Below are 18347 nucleotides of genomic sequence, written 5' to 3'. Positions count from 1 at the left end.
TCAGTCATTAAATCACATCAAAAGTATTGAAACACAAAATGTGACTTGGCTATGAATCATTTTTTTTAAAAGAAAAATATCTGTGAAATATTGAATTCATTCTGCAAAATCCATATAGTAGCAAACATTCTTTCAGCAAAAATAATGGAAGTGGTTTTTTGAAACCATTTTCAAAAGTCAAAAATTTTTCAGCAACTTTAATTTTTGTAAAAATCCTGGTGATCTATGTATAAAAATAAACATAGAGGCCTCTTTTAGGTAAAAAACTCAGTTTTCAAAACATGAGTTTTGATGATTTTCCAAGTTTTGCACCACTGAAGTTTGCACCACTGAAATAATCAGTATTATACAACTTAGCTGCTATGGATTTCTAAGTTAATTGATGAAAACATTTTAGCATAAAAATTTTCTTTTTATTATATTTTAATCCTGTCTTAAAGGAATTGACTTTCTACATAAAACATATTCAAAATTCAAGTGCTTGCTATCTTGCTAACTTGTGGAGAAGCTAAGAATTCATGTAATTTTAAATTACATATTTCAAAACCTCAAAACAGATATGTAAAAATCTACATAAGTATTCTTCCTTCTGCTTTTTGATAATATTAAAATATTTCTTTAGATCTTTACTATTTTTTCTGCTCTTTATAAAATCTTTGTGTTCTGAGAACATCACTAAAAGAATAAGTCATTAAAAACATCTTTTTAGATGTCAAAGCTGAAAGTGAAGCTCCAACCTGAAGCTTCACCTGTGCAGATTCCTTCTCTTCATTCAGATTAAAATATTTTATCTGAAAAAATTAGGATGTTTCTGTGAATATTGAGGCTGATCTATACACTGGAATCAAAGGGATTCATGGATCTGTGTCCCAAAAATCCAGAGCACAACAGCAGCTGAGGAGATTTGGCACATCTCATAAATCACCCAGTCAACAGCAGACAGGATTATACCTTCACTGTAAACCTCTGACACATTTCTTTATGGAATCTGTATCTTACACTGGATCATCCCTGGATATTTATATCATCTTAGAGCCTGGGAAAAATGATGCCTTGTTCTGATAATGTCATTTTAGTTCTGGCAAAGAAGAGATCTAGACAGGCTGGGGAAGCAATACAAGACTTCTCAGGTAGTTCTAAGTTTGACGCAAAACCTCTGCCATAAATAAAGCTAATATTTCATGTGACAACAGAAAATTTTAAGAGGGGTGCCTGAATGTGTTTAGAGATACTGACAAATGAAATAGCAATGAAATGACAGAATTTCTTGCAGAAATTGCAATGTTGTTTTTCCTGCTGTGAATGAGGCCTGTCTCATTGAAGAGTTTTCTAAATGTGGTACAAAGAATGTTTAGTACAAAGGAAACTATTTTAAAAATCTTTATTAAATCTAATGGTTCCTACATTACTCTAAATGTCTGTAGAGTAATTAATTTAATACAATCCAGTCACATCACTCAATTCCTTCACAGGCTGGCTAAGTTTGCTCTTGGAACAAGCCTATTTCCCCTCTTTTGTTAAATACTCACAATTTGCAAACTAAACTTATTATTAGAATCCTTCTGGGTTTTCACAGAACTAATAAATAATCATGGTTAATTTAAATTTCTTGCCCTTGTGCCACTTTTATCATTCCACAGGAGATTGTGCTTCTTCTCCAGTGACCATCCTGTAATTATGGCATCTATGGAAAACAACTGCATCTCCTCTCAGACTTTGGTTTGCTTGGATGAAAAAAAAGAAAAAAAAAAAAAAAAAGCCCAAACCATCTGTCACCTGCATTTCACAAGGGAAGGGACTCCAATTCCTAACATTCCTGTGACTTCTCTCTGCATCACTCCAGCTGGAATTAATCCTGAAAGCAAGAACTGTAAGAAATGCTCAATACAAGGTTTAAATAGTGCCTGGTGTAACACTAATAATTCCCAGTAATTAAAGAAAATGTTCTTCCTGATACATCCCAACATCTGCCTTTTCCATGGTTTCACCACAGTGGTGGATTGTCACAAAATCATCAAAACAGGAAATAGGAAAAGTCCTATCCATCTTTTCCACTTGCCTCTTCAAATGTACAAAGCCATCCTGTTTCTTTCTTTATTAATTTTCAAGTGAATAATACAATATTTATTAAATTAAGGGTGAGAGAAATATAAAGGTTAATATTCCTGGAAGGTTCTGTAGGACATGGCAAAATGAGTTGAGAATGTCCAGAACCAGGACTGAGCAAATCTTCAGAACTGGGATTCTGCAGGTCAGAGCAAACCCAAAAACTGGGGAAAAACCCTGGGAGAATCTGAATAATACTCAGGAATAACAAGGAAAATGTTCTTAAATGCAAAATAGCATTCTGCTTTCTGCCACTTATAAAGAGCTAAGTTTACTCTTTTATCTACATTTAAGATTTTTTTTTCAGCCAAAGTGGTGCTACTAGTTCTATGAGTAAACAAAGCAAACAAAGAGAAAGAGGGAAAAAGAAAAGAAGAAAATAAGGAGAACTTTAAGAAACCAAACTTGCCCAGGGAAAATGGCTACTGGACAGAACTTTAGGGAGGCACTAAAAAACTTGTTTAAAATTCAGATACCTTCCCTTTGTCCATAAGCACTAAACAAAGGATGGATTTGAACATTTAAAATGACCCTACCAGTAAAAATAAGAAATTCAGGCAAACAGCATTAGTAAAGTTTATATTGAAACGAAATATCTATATTGGTGTTGCAAGTAGTGAAACTGGAAAATATCCCAAAATACTCAGTTTGGGGTGGGGATTTTTTTAAAAATAATGTGTTAGGAGCATAAATATTTTAATAATTTACTTCTCTTTTCAAAATTTGGCTATGCCGCCAAAAAAAACCCTCCTCTGGAGGTTATGTTAGAGGACAACTCGGGCTGATATTGATCTGCACAAGCTATTTGTATTTTTCTGGCTTTCTGGAAAGGCAGAGTGCTTTTTAGCAGAGCACAGAAGCGAGGAAAAATCCCAAATTGTTTGTATTTGTAGCAATAAGAATGATCACTGGAGCAATATCAAACACTTACAATCCCCCTTCCTGTCTAGTCTTTTATCAAGTGATTTAAAAATGACTCATGTAATTTAAATTCTCCATTAAAAAAGCGACTTGTGTTGTTCTCTGAAGCTTCCAGCTGCAAGATATGATTGCAACATGATTTGTTACATGCAGGAAAATAATTGATCAAACCCCGAGTTCCACAGAGCCATCAGTCACACCAGCACCTGAGTGGGAAAAAAACGCCATAAATTCACAGGTTCTGAGTTATGGCTGTGCCTTGGTGTGGGATGAACGAGCTGCTGATAAAAACAGCTGCAAACAAAACTATATCTCAAGAAATAAAGGATATTTATTCCTGACAATATCTGGAGGGTGCAGAGAAGACAATTAACAGAAGGGATACTGTTGAAGTCAGGCAAATCTATACAAATGATGCAGAATCATCACTTATCAATTGAACATTAACCCAGAATTCCTGACAACCAGCAGAAAACACAGCCCAGTAATTCAGTGTTCTCTTGACGCTTGCACAGAATGTCCTAAATTCTTGTTATCTGCTCCATCTTTTCCCACAGATTTGAGAGACTTCTCAGGAAATGTGTGGCTGCCCCTGGATCCCTGGAAATCTCCAAGGCAAGGTTGGACAGGGCTTGGAGCAGACTGGAATGGTGGAAGATGTCCCTGCCCATGGCAGAGGGTGGCACTGGATGGGCTGTAAGCTCCCTCCAGATGAATTATCCCTTTCCACCCTTCCTGGAGCCCCTGCAGACCCTGGAAGGTTCTGTGAGGTCTCCACACAACCTTCTCTTCTCCAGACTGAACATTCCCAGCTCTCCCAGCCTGGCTCCATGCCCCATGTTCCAGCCCCCTCAGCAGCTTGGTGACCTCCCCTGGACCCTCTCTGACAGCTCCTGAACCTGTTGGATGGCCTTGTCCTTTCCCTTTTCCTGGGAGAAGTGCTCTGTTCTGCTGATGCCACCAAGAGCTGGAAAGCTACATGGTTAAGGCCCAAAATTTCTCTCAATTGTAACCACATTTCCTGCAGTGCCAGGATTCCTCCCTGGTTAAAGCCCAAATTTCTCTCTATTTAATCACATTTCCTGCAGTGCCAGGATTCCTCCCAGCCTGGACTCTGAGGCTGTGTGCCCTCCAACACTGGCAAGGTCTCCTTAAACCCACAGCCTTGCAACCTTGGCAAAGTTCTCTTTCCACGTGCCCTATCCTTCATTTTCATAATTGGTAGTGCAGAGGGGACTAAACGCAAAGTCAGGGAATTAATTTAGATGTGCTGCCCTCATCTGCATGTCCTTAATTCAGGCTGTGCACTGCACTCAATGATGGGTCACTTCCAGGGAGATTGGACCAGAAGTGGGGAATGATGGGGCCAGGAGCTGAATCTCAAGAAGAAATAGATTGACCTGCTAAAACAGCAGAACTTATTCTGAAGAATTTATATTCAGTCACAGAAAGCACAGAATATATATATTTATATATGTATAACTATATTAATATATAAACATAGATATCTCCTAATTTCAAGGAAGGAAATTAAGTAGACACAAGTTTTTAACATGGAATTCTAAAAGCGTATAACAAGGGCTTAGTGTTAAATGGAAGATAAAAATCTCACCTGAATTTGAGCCCTAAGTGGGATGAAGTTGATTTTACCTTTAATAGCACATAGCCTGAGAAAACAAATAGTCCTTGTCCTGTCCTGGAAGATGCTCGGGGTCAGAGAAGTTTCAGAATATGGGGAAGATTCCAGAAGAGATGCTTCCATAGTCCCTCCTCTTCCTGAGCTGGGACGCTCTGAGCCTGGGGCTTCACCTCATCCCCAAAAGAAAAGGGATGAACCTTCCTGACCCAACACACTTCACCTCATTGGGCTTATCAGAGAACTTGGAAACAAAGCAAGTGAATATTAATTATGCCTTCCTTAATCTCTTTCTCCTTTGTGGGTGCAACTGCCTACAAAGTTCTGCCATCAGAGTTCATTGATTTTTACTTTTGATGTGCTGTCTTTATCATTTTCTCTTTTAGTTTTTAAAAAATGTATTTATTTTTAGAGTTTTTAAGACAGCAAAGTGCTCCAGAACACTGCATTAAACAATTGTTTATGTGCATATTGGATGCACTCCAACTTCCTTTCTTAAATATATATATTTTTTAGAGCAACAGTAAAATAGTTCTGGTGAACAAGATATATTTTTCACCAATGATTATGCCAACAACAGAGGAAAAAAAATAGATGAACCTGTGAATAATTTATAAATTGGATAGGAAAAAGGCAGATTGATCTGTGAATTTATTAAATATTAATAATCCTACAAGCCTGACATGATAACATAATTCAGGATAATGGTGAAGTTAAGCCAAGCTGTCTGTGCTGGGTGTTTAGCGCAGAAAGGCTGAATGGAGACCACCAGGTTCCTCTAGGTGAAGATTAGACATCATCAGATCTTCAAGAATCTTCTAAAATTATGAAATATCCTTGGGCTTATACCCTCTTTTATATCTGTTACCTGTTATCTGTTTATATCTGTATCTTTTATACCTTACACGCTCTTTTATATCTTTTAAAGACTATTAAAGAAATTTAAAGGAGATCTTAACATCCATCAGTCCTCTTATCCTGATGGTTTTAAAGCAGCTTTTCCAAAGGCTCATTACTGGGTACCTGAGGGGTAGGAGCAGGTAGATCCATTAGAGCTGGAAGGGTTTGAGAGCAGGATTATCTTCCCAAATATCAAAAATCCCACAGTGGGCAGCAAAATCTCCAAGCTGAGACCAGAGTTCCCAGTTTAATGAAAAGAGAAGAAAGGGGAGAAAGAAAGAAAGAAAGAAAGAAAGAAAGAAAGAAAGAAAGAAAGAAAGAAAGAAAGAAAGAAAGAAAAGGAAAAGAAGGAAAGAAAGAACACCCCCCCTCTCCGACCCCCAAAGTCTGTTATTTCTGCAGTCATGCAAACACATTAATAGGATGAAATTCTGTCCTTATCCCATGGTGTCCCCAGAGCTCATTTCCAGAGCCTGGGCTCTGAGACAGATGAGCACTAATTTCTGAGCAGTGCTCATATGGCAACTGCTTAAGTGGCAGCTCCCTGACTCGGGTGTTCTGCTAATAACATTTAGTGGGGTTGGCAATCCCATTGATTTCCCATATGTAATAAGGAGAGTGCATTGCTACCTTCCTACTTAAGGTTTATTAAGCAGGCAGGATATTAGAAGTCAGAACTGATTAATTCAAGGCATAAACAATCAATTTGGGTTTTTTTAGTCTTCTTTTTCTTTTTTTTTTTTTCCCCCTGCAGTCTTTTCCCCAGACACATCCCTATTAGTGCTCTCATTTCTGGTGATGCTTGTGTTTTTACCTTCCTTTGTGAGTTTTCACCTCTGTGTTAAAGAATGTATGAAACACTCATGGTTTTGTCTTGATTTGTGTCATCAGAGTCACAATCAGCTCAAGGGTTTGGTGGCAGACCCTGAAAGGGCTGGAGCGGATAAACCTTGTCATATCCAGTTCACACCAATAGTGAAAGTCTTCAAATTATATAATAATAATAATAATAATAATAATAATAATAATAATAATAATAATAGGTGTGTGTTCTATAGACCAAATTAAGATGTTTTGCAACAGACATAAAGGAACATTTATTCTTTTTTCTTTGCATCAATTTTAAGGTCAAGAGCAGCCAGGGAATAGCCTGTAATTTAGGTAAGCCCATTTCAGGGTCCATGGGGGGAAATTTATATCCAAGTAGAAAGCACCTTTTTAACTCTCCTAATTTAAATAGAAGTATCTCCTAATGTCCTCCTTGCTCAATAAACTTCTACTGGAATTGCAGCATTCTCTTCTCCTTATTACTTATGGGAAATCAAGGGAATTGCCACTGGATATGGCATTGCCACAGCCACAGGAGCCAGGATGTGCCAGCGCAGCAGTTGCCATAGGAGCACTCTTTAGAATCACTAATTTGTCACAGGATTGGAGTGGGAATGAGCACCTGGAGTGTGCCTTGATAATGATGGAGCTCTGTTCCAGTAATGAGCCTGCTGCCTCAGTGGAGCTCATTTTTATAACTTCAGGTAACTTCAAAAGAACCCACTCACTGACAGTGTTGAAAACATAAATGGAGAAAACTAAATTTATTCAAGTTTTTAGTGGGTACACATATATTGGATTTATAACAAAAGATATTTTACTGCTTCAAGACAGCAGTGAAACAACAGAAAGATCATGAGAAGGGTAAAAATAGGGCAAATCTGCCCAATGGCAATTTTCTTTGCCATGTTCATAAGAGAAAAACTAAAGTAAAGGCGTAATGATACTAAAGGCGATTAAATAGGAAAACAAAGCAAAAGTGCAAAACATTTTGACACGAGAGTCCAGAGCCAGCTTGGGGTGCAATGGGACATGGTGGCCTGGTCATGTCAGAGGTCAGCAGGTGTCCTCCCCTGTGCCTGTGTCTCAAACACCACGTTAAACACCCCAGGGCACTGTGCTGGCCCCATCAGCTCCTGAGTCAGTCATGGTTCTCAATTTCTGCTTTCCTTCAACAGCTCCTGAAATGTCTCCTTGCCTTGGACCAACTGACAGGTTGTTTGGATCCAGCTGACAGCTATTCTTGAGATCCCGAGAGATTTTACAGCTCGAGGTGCCTCTCCACCTGTACAATTATTTCATTCAGACTGTGTAGATCCTTCTTTCCTGCATGCTGAACTACAGCAAGACATCTCTCTCTTGGTGTTTTTATATTTTCTGTTACGGTTTCTCTAGGAGGATCTTTTGTTGCCAACTATTACAGAAATCCCATTCCTGTTCCCCTCCTAGGGGATTCCTCACATTCATTTCAGACAACTGAATTTGTCCATGGCAGTCAGTAAAGGGATTATGTCAGGCTACTTCTCCAATAACATGGGGTTTATTCTCCTCTGACTCAAGCAATCAAAGACTGCATCTTCTTTTTCTAAAGATGCAGTTAGAATTTCTATAGAATAAATAGTAGAGGTGATATGGCAAAGGAATGGAGCAGGACGAAAGAAATATGATTAACACAACAACCACAACAAAAGGCTGAAACATTTAATTACACACTGCAAAAGATGTCACAGTCAGGTGGGACTGGTGGGATGATATAATAAAGAAACAAAGACTGAGTATTTATTATATGGCTTATTGACCTGGGAACATCCTGAGCTGCTTTCTGGCAGAACTAAAACAAGGCTTTAGGTTTACAGTTAAATCCCTGGCTGATATTTGTGACATTTTCTATCATCTTCACAAGTCTTCTTCCAATTACGACTTGTGATTCCCTGTGTTCAGTATATCTCCATCCCTTACACCATCCAACTCCCCAAAGGCTTCGTTCTCTTGTTCTGCTCAGATATTATGTTTTAAACCATTAACTTCTTCAAGGCATCCCAAAATCACAGGAGCATTTCTTCTTCCTATTTACTCTGGCCAAGTGGAAGGAGATTGTTCCCATACCAGGATGTTCTTCACATCAGGGTTCAGAAGTTAAACCTGTGGGGTGTGGGTTTGTTTGGGTTTTTGGGGTAGAAGGGGGAGGAAGGTCCTGTCTCCTCCTCACGTCAGAGTTTCCATCTCTTTTTGTGGCATTTATCTTCATTAAATTAACTGAGTCTGTGGTTCTGCTGAGGTAAAAACACTCTGATGGTGCAACAAAGAAACCCCCTTATTCTCTCCCCTTATTCTTCAGCTCTTTGTAACCATTCCCAGCAAGTCAGTAAACATTCCTGTGTACTTCTGATGGAACTTTTCCTGAATACATAACCCCAAAGCATTCTTCCAGCCCTGGAGTAAATCTTTAAGGTGCCTAAAAGAGTCCCTTCTCTTGGAGACAAAAAAACCAACCAACCAACCAACCAACCAACCAACCAACCAACCAAAAAAACCAAAAAAAAAAAAAAAAATTAAAAAAAAAATTTAAAAAAACCAAAAAAAGAAATCCCTTGCACATTTAGAGTCAGAAAGGAACTGTAAAATCATATCTTTCCACAGTCCTAATAAATCAAAATCACTTAATTGGAGCAGATGTCAACATCAATCATACTAATTTGGGTGCTATAGCAATAAGTGAATCAATAAAGGCCTAAGAACAGTTGGATGAACACAGTTAATGAACTCTTTCCTGTTTTCCAGTGAGAAAAAAGCTCAAAAACTCACAAGATGCATTTATCTGTTGAATTTTTATGCATTGATTGTATTGCAAAAGCCACAACTCAGTGAGAGGCCTTTAGAGCTTTTCCTGGGGAACTACCCTGCACTGATCAGACTTTGATATAAATGAGCTTTAATGAGATAAAGAGTGCATTTAAATATCTAAAGTGGAGGTTCTGGGTTGCTCTCTCTCACTTGCAAATATACTATCACAGCTCCTCTTGCTGATGGCACTTTGCTGGACTGCCCCTGGTGCCACTTTATCCCTCCTCAATCAACGGGACATGGCAGGAAATCTGGTGAAAATCTCTCCTGGAGCAAGATGAGGACAGGGAGATCTCTCACTTACTAAAGTCACAAGCAGAAGTCTTGACTTGGGGAAAGTAATTTAATTTATTGCCAATTGCTTGTAATAGAGGAGGAGAGTATGAAATACAACAAAACTAAAATCCCCTTCCTCCCACCCTCCCTTCTTCCCAGGCTCAGCATCACTCCTGACTCTGCTGCCTCCTCTGCCCAAGGGGTCTCTTCTCTGTCATCCATACATTCCATCAGTGTCCTCCTACTGTTTATGGCAGTGCCCTTGATGGAATTGTAAATCATTGCCCTTCTAAGATATAATCAATACAATCAGCAGCTCATGTTCCCTTAAGGCATGACTGAAATGAGGTAAATGCATTACACAGCTTTACCAGAGATCTGTACAGGTCATTTCCATATTGCTGTGTGACCATGTATGTCTTTTTCATAAATATACACCTTTTTCTACAGTTCAGAAATGACCACACAAAATGATAGTAGTTAGATCTTGTCTTAGGCAGTGTCACCATGTCTGAATTCCCCAGCGCACTCACGCTGGCTACTCAAAACTCTTATCATCTTGAAGATATAAATGGGATTTTGGTTTCTCTTTCCCTTGGGTTTTTATTTCAGTTCAGCCCATGAGTATTTAAAGCATTTTTTAAAGATTACTCTTACTTTTTTTTTCCCTTTAAAGATTTTCCTTCAGCTTTAATGAACAGTGTGGATACTGCTTCCTTTCACCAGGAAGGAAGGACGAAGCACCACATTGGCCCTGTCTCCTGTTCTGCTTTGCTCTTCTTGATCTCCTGTGCCTTAATTTCCCCAAATATAAACAGCAAATAATGTCCATATACATATTTGCTCCTGGAGACTATTTCTACTGAAATTTTGGCTCAGCAATCCCTAAACACTCTGCCTTTATAGAACAGTGCAGTGTTACAGCTTCAGAATTCCCCTGCAGTTAGGAGAAAGCCATAACTGAAATGAAGCCTAGTACATAATAGGCAATACTAAAACAGCTCACAATTACTGTAATTTTACATTTAACTCACTCTCAGCTTATAGAAAAAAAAAAATCAAGCAGTAGCTCCTTGTGCTGTATACCTTTGTACAGCTTCCATTAGAAAATGTACAAACAGCCTTGTTATGTGAGACACAAAACCCTTCCTGAAATGTCATCTCAAGCTCATTACAGGGAGAATGAGAAAGCTCTCTAATGTGATTGCTCTTTCTTCATAACAAAGGCAGAAATCACCTGTTCCTTGGAGTCTGAAATGAGTTGTGATTGCAGTTGGATGAAGTGCTGCTGATGAATATTCACTTGCACTGGCTCTGTGTGTGTAAGGCTGTGTTAAAATGTGTAAATTTAATCTGCACTGATCATTTCTATTCATGAGATTAAGAAAATCATAAAATTATAAAACCACAGAATGGTTTGGGTTGGAAGGGACCTTACAGCCCATCCAGTGCCACCCCTGCCATGGGCAGGGACACCTCCCACTAGCCCAGGTTGCTCCAAGCCCTGTCCAACCTGGCCTTGGGCACTGCCAGGGATCCAGGGGCAGCCACAGCTTCTCTGGGCACCCTGTGCCAGGGCCTGCCCACCCTCACAGGGAACAATTCCTTCCCAATATCCCATCTATTTCTACTCTCTTTCAGTCTGAGGCCATTGCCCTTGTCCTGCCCCTCCAGACCCCTGTAAAAATTCCCTCTTCAGCTTTCTTGTAGGCTCCCTTCCATTCCAGACTTAAAAAGTCATCTGAAGTCAATGTCAAACTTACACAAAGCTGTAACCCACCTCTCCCTTCCATTCTAGACTTAAAAAGTCATCTGAAGTCAATGTCAAACTTACACAAAGCTGTAACCCACCCTTTCTGACTATTTCAATAGAAAAAACCTTTTGTCACTGGTAGCAATATTGGTTTTTATTAGTTTTGCTTGAGTCAATTGAACTGTGTCACAGATGGATCATTCCTCAACTATAATTTGAGAGTTTCCTTCAGTTTCCAGAAGGATTAGATCAGACTCACTGGGTTTGTCTCATGTGTATCCACCATGGATACACACACTGGGCCACTTTAGGAATTCTGAATTTGGGAGGGAGCCCAGATGGACCTTCCTGATTGCTGCCCATGTGTCTGTGAGATGTCACTTTCACAGGTCCTAGAGAAAGTGTAGGGGTGGCCAAGTCCCACATAAATTGGGGAAAACAGCTCTGGTGTAAAAATTATGCTGAAAACTGAAAGCCCTCAGTGACTGTGAGCTCGCTGACCTCATTGTGGCTTTTCATAGCTTAAAGGGACTCATGTAAAGGAGATGGAGGGAAGCTTTTTGACAGGATAGGACAGAAGGGAACAGTTTTAAACTAAAAGATTGGATATTTCAATGAGAAGGCAGGAGAAAATTGTTCTCTGTGGGGGTGGGCAGGCCCTGGCACAGGGTGCTCAGAGAAGCTGTGGCTGCCCCTGGATCACTGAAATGTTCAAGGCCAGGTTGGAAGGGGCTTGGAGCAAAACTGGGCTAGTGGAAGGTGTCCCTGCCCATGGCAGGGGTGGCACTGGATGGGCTGTAAGGTCCCTTCCAGCCCAAACTGTTCCATGATTCTATAAACACCATCAAGTGTCTTCTTTATCTTTCATCACTCCTTTGTTCACTTTTGTCCAGTCCTCTTTTTGATGCTGTGCTGGGAGTGGAACCAGACCTGGTTTTCAGTGGAAATATTTAATGACTGCTAAGCACCTAGGTCAGGGCTGCGTTTCCATGAATGTGCTTGATTTTCAGCAGGATCCTTCCTTTTTCTGATGTTTGCCTTGACACAAGCAGATAAACCCACATTTATCAGAATATACAAATACAAGCAAATCAAATACACTGAGCACCTTAGTGGATGGAGCTGTACGAATTGCCAACAATTCCAAAACTTTCCAGGCGAAACACAAAGTCTTTGAAAGTCTTCGCTTAGTTGGATTTTGCATATTTTTCACGTAATGCTCTGATGCTCCAAAAATACCTTCACAATATGGGACCTTCTAATTCAAAGCAAAAGAAATTCATCTGTGAAAATCAAAAATCCAGGGAAGAACAAACCCCACTCATGGAGTCTGATTCTAGAATCATCTATCACTTCAAGCTGCTGTGACTTCTCTTATTGGTGACATGGTTTATAATAAGCTGAAAATAATAAGTATCAAGCAGAGTCAGATGAAAACGCAGGCTAGGACAGAACTATGGATCCCTGTATCCAATGTAATTAGGGCTGCAAAGTGCTAACCATGGAAATGAAACTGGTAATAAAATAGGAATGTTATTTTCCATGACACAATGAGCAGCCTGCATACTTTAATAACCACTAACTTAATGAGTTTGGAAGCAATGAAATTCTTTACTAGTATTAGGAATATAGCAGAATTATATTTACCTCAGGTGTATTTCTCCTCCAATGTTAATTAGAAAAATAAAAGGAAAACTATAGGGAAAAAAAAAACAACTTAGGCTAATTTATCTATCTCAGAAACAAAAGTCATGGCATGTTTATTCTCGAGAAAATGATAACAAAACATTGTTAAACAAATGAGACAAACACTGTAGATTAAAATTTTGTGTTGTTTGTATTCTGAATGAAAGCAGGAGATTAATGAGGTGTAATATAATTAGTGAGATGTGGTACAACCACACAGGGCAGGTCCCTCTGCACAACACAGCCTGGCCAGGATTCAGCAGTATTTTTACACTAAAAATCAATGCATCTCTACACTCATTTCTCTTCTTCAGAGCACTGCTGAAGTATCCTATTCAAAACCAGGTTTTTAAAAGGTATCACTCTTTTTAGTTTGCTTCTTCCATGGAATTGGAAAATACCCTGCTCTCACAGCTCCATCCTGCAAGCCAGGGACATGGGGAAGGATCTGCCAGGGCCAAGTGTTTTGTACTCCCTACACTTTGTAAATTGTTAAAATTCCCTTTTCTTACCAAACAAAAGAAAAAAAAAGAGAAATGTGGCTAATTCTCAAGCCATGGGAATAAGGAATCTAGAGATAATTTAGATGTTTAAGTACTGCAAGAGAAAACTTTTGTTTTTTTTTTTTTTTTTGATGCTGACAGTGCCCTGCCTTTGCCAGTGTCCAAATCCTGACCTGCTGTATATATATATATATATATATATATATATATATATATATATATCCTGTGTATATCAGCACAATACTCCACATCAGGGGAAGTTTTAACCTCAAATATTTCAGTTTTCCAATTTCATCTTTTAATAACAAATAAGACTTTTTACAAGGATTAGCAACGTTGGGGTTAGATGTTCAAAATGTTTAGGAGTAAGCAAGTTGCCATACAAATGCAATTGAGTAATATATTTCCCTTTTCCCAGATTGATAACTAATGATTTTTCAGAGAACTCGTTCACTTTTTCTGTTAAACTTGTTCAGATTAAGATTGGTGCACAGTGATGTTCAGGCTTGCTTTGACTTCTCTGATCCTGTCGAGCCTGGCAGTTGTACAAAAATGAGTTACATTCCCACTTTACCCTGAAATGAAGTAAAAAACCTCTTCTTCTCAGGGACAGAAAAACGAGATTCTGAAACTGACCCTTGTTCAACAAAACTCGTACAGACAGAGGGGTATCAGCCATGCCATCTGCATCTAGATTTGTGTTTTCTCCTTCTCTCCATAATAAGGAGGTGTGAAACACGTTAACCTTGAAGTTTGACCCATTTTTCTCTCACACTTGCACGCCCCCAAAAAGTACACAGGTATTTGACCTTCTCTGGCTCAGGTGCTCCATTATTCCGCATGCAGACTCTGACAAGCTGAGTTTTCCATGAGATGGAGTGTGCTTTGACTCCTGTTACAGGAATCAGTTTTCGGGCTAAAATATTTCTCCAGAGAAGTGTCATGATACAATCTTGGCAGCTCATTTATTCTCTGGCGACTCCTCTTTCCAAGAGCATCTATGAATGTATTCATAGACAATATTTCACCCTGAAACTGCTTGAAAAGGATGCAGAACAGAGTGCACTGTTTTCATGCTGAAAAATATGCAGCTAGAAGAGGCTGCCTCCTTTGTTCAGCACTTGCAGCAGTTGTACACCCTGTTCTGAAACCAGACTCTTATCCATGCTCTTGTCACCAAGTACATAAAAGAAAAATAACTTTTTTCATTAATTATGCTTTCATTTGCACTGATCCCAATGTGGTTGCACTGCACTAAGCAATCACCATAAATTAGCTCTTGTATCACATATTGCAAAGAATGAAGATTTTTTTTCAGTGGGGAAGAGAGATATTGATGCTTTTAATTTATCAAAAAAAAAATTGCACTTACAAGTCTGTTCTTTGGTCATTCTCTAAAGTGTGTAGCTGAGAGAAATTGATTTTTCCAGGTGCTTTTTCCTCATTTGTCCCTCTTTCAGAACTCCTATTGTATTAACTGTACAGGGCTTGCTTACTCAAGGACCATACACCGTGAGTACAACTGAATGAATTCTGAGTAATAAGAGATGAGAGCTCCTCTGGACTTCATTTAAAGTTTGCTGCTCAAGAGGCTGGAAACTCACCGTGGTTTTGCTCCTTCCTCAAGTATTCCCAAAAGCTCCAATCTCAATAGATCACTTGGGAGCCTGAAATGATATGTCTGTTGCCTACCAGCCTTGGAGCTGAGAGGAGGGAAATTGAGGTCTCGACCTGGACGTCCAAGTCTGTATGGAAAAGGCTACTCACCAAATGCCATCTATATTAGGATCTCTCCTGCTTATTTCAGCTTGTTGGGAAATTACATGTTCAGTAAGTGTTGTCCTTGAAGAGTCTCCAAGACTTGCTGAACCTCAGCATTAACCTTTCACCAGCCTGAAAATCGACCATTTATTTCTGCTCTTTGTTTCCCACTTCTTTCAGCTGGTTTCTGATCCAGGCAGACCTTCACCTCCCACCTCACCACTGCTTTGTTCCCACAGTTTCCTTCTGGGGAGGACTTTGCTGCAGTGTTTTTGGAAGTCCAGACAAATCACACCATTTTTTCCTTTCATCCTCTCCTTCCCAGACATTCCAGGGATTGTTATGTGTTGGCAGTGAGGTGGGATGTGCAGTGCTGAGTTCTCAGTCAGCACAGCCAAACCATCAGCAATCTTTCAGGGGCTCAAACTGGGAAAATGTAGAATCATAGAATCATTAAGGAAAAAAATATCCAAAAATACCAAGTTCAATCTCCGACAAATCCCATCGAGCCCATTAAATTGTTACATAAAGTGTCACATCCACTCAATTTTTGGACACCTCCAGGGACGGTGACTCCACTGTTGTCCTGGGCAGCCTGTTCCAGTGATCAACCACTCCCTCAGTAAAGAAGTTTTCCCTAATATCCAACCAGAACCTCCCCTGTGCTACTTGAGGATCCTTCCCCAGGAGGAAGCAGAGCTGAGCCTGAAAATGTACTTTGGTACCTGACCAATTACCTTTCTCCTGTTACAATAAAGCCTGGTAGTTTGGATCAAAGAGATTATTCTCTTGATTTTTATTGAAAAAATAAGGAGTTGGAGTGGTTTTTGTGAATCCAGACACACCTAAAGGTTTCTTCTGCTTGATTATAGCATCAAGCCCAGCGAAGACACAAGACACTGACAGAAAACATGAGGAGTTCTCTTGGAGTGATAGTGGAATGGATTAATGGATAAGGAATGGAGCAGTTAAGTCAGATTTGTTAAAAAAAAATAGCTTTAACTTCTTTAAGTTTTCCAGTAAAGAACAAAAAATAATTGAAAATATTCAGTGTCAAAATAGTGCTGTAGAGGAAAAGAAAAAAAAGAAAAACTCCAAAACAAATTAAATAACCACCATCAAAAAAAAAAAAACAAACAAACAAAAAAAAAAAAAACCCAAACAGCAGCAACAACAAAAACAATAGAAAAGACAAAAAGAATGAAAACAAGTAATTTCTCTCCCCTCTTCTCTTTTTGACTCTCCATAAGCAGTCAAATATTTCCCAGAATATTATGAAAATCTTTTGGGACAAGATGATGGAAATCTCCTAATTTCACGTTTTCTCTTTTCTTCCCATTTTGCTGTGTCTGTACAAAATTTGGCATTTCCAGTACCAATGCCAAGATAATGGTGACCTCAAGGGCTGTTACTGGTGTGGCCCTCAAGGTGCTGTTGGCCCTGTAAAACCTCACTGGCCAAAATATCCTTTCAGTTACCTCTGAAGATTCCAACTGTCCCTTAGGTGGCTGTGAAGGTCCAAACTCCTTCCACAGTTCTGCTGGACATTTTTGTGTCTTCTTTTGTGACTTCTTTTCCACATTCAGCAGCTTCCCATGCCCTACCCAGTTGTTTCCTACCTCCTGCCTGGTCAGCTCAGCTGAGGGCAGGACCTGCTCAGAACTTCTACCTGGCAATGATATTCAGGAACTATTTCGTGAAAAATTTGTAGGACTGCCTCAAGAACCTAGTCCTGTTAAAGGCTGAGAAAAAAAACACCTCCTCGTTTCTCCATTGGGATAAAATAATTACTATGTTCTCAACATGGTTTCGTTTGGAGGAAAAAAATCTTATTTTCACTAAAACAGGTAGATGGGGAGAAAGGTGTCAATTGTGGACATTCAGTCCACATTTTCTTGATCCAACATATGCATCTTTGCCAGGAACAGAAATAGTTCAGGGTTATTTAGCCTCTAACCCAGACAGACTTTGTCCTGATGAATGGCTCTCCTACAGCTCCTCCTGAGGGGCAGCTCCAATCTCTGCTCCCTGGGACAGGGAATGGCTGGAGCTGTGGCAGGGCAGGGTCAGGCTGAGATCAGGAAATGTTCTTCCCCAGAGGGTGCTGGGCACTGCCCAGGCTCCCCAGGGAATGGGCACAGCCCCAAGGCTGCCAGAGCTCCAGGAGAGTTTGGACAACGCTCCCAGGGATGTACAGGGTGGGATTGTTGGGGTGTCTGGGCAGGGACAGGAGCTGGACTGGATGATCCCTGTGGGTCCAAACCCACTCTGGATTCCATGATTTATTCCATCATATTCTGTGATTCCACGATTCAGATTTCAGCTGGTGAATGCATGAAAGCCACCCCTCTGCTGGGTTACCAGCTTGGGCACAATTAGAAGGGAACAGAAACTCTGCCAGCAGGATGTGCAAGGCTTCAAAATAAACTCATTATTTATTGTCTGATGCACAAAAGACAGGCCAAAGCTTCTGAGGCTCTTCACTCCCCATGTCCTGGTGTTGCCATCCTCCAGCAAAATCCTGACAGCCTCAAGAACCTGAACTAAGCATCCTGGTCCCCACTGTCTCCCTGTTTTTTCCCCAATAACCACTTAATTCCTCTTCATGTGGGTGATTTCCGTCTTGAATCCTCCAGCTCCTGCCATTCCCCACCTCACTGTGCCACCTCTCCCTGCAATTTCACCTCCCTCTTCTCCCTGCAGGTTTCAGAGCTCGGGCTCTCAGCTCAGCAGTTTTCTCAGTGGCCTGAGCCAAGGTGAAGCACCAGGGCAGGGCTCTGTGTCCTTGTCCTTGTGTCCCTGTCCTTGTGTCCCTCCTGCAGGGGGGAAGGTTTGGCAGAACTCACCCAGTGAGTCACAGCTGTACTTCAGCAAGAGGCAGAGTGAGAAACACCACAGGGAAAGGTGGACAGAAGCCACATTCTTGGAGATGTCAGAATATAAATCAAAATTATTGCACCTAAATAGCCCAAGGAAATATACTTTAACTGTAAAGGCAAATGGCTGAGAAATTCAAATGAGATGCTAAATGCATGCAAATATTTACTTGAACATTAACTAGAAAAATCTTCCCCCAGGTGACATTTTGAAAAAGCAACTTAGTCCTAAAATATCACTACCCAGATCCAAGTTG

This window comes from Pyrgilauda ruficollis, unplaced genomic scaffold (assembly GCF_017590135.1).
Source record: "Pyrgilauda ruficollis isolate IOZ18807 unplaced genomic scaffold, ASM1759013v1 scaffold47, whole genome shotgun sequence".
In the NCBI taxonomy this organism is placed as follows: domain Eukaryota; kingdom Metazoa; phylum Chordata; class Aves; order Passeriformes; family Passeridae; genus Pyrgilauda; species Pyrgilauda ruficollis.
The sequence above is the reverse complement of the archived record's forward strand: the minus strand, read 5'-3'. Positions refer to the sequence as shown.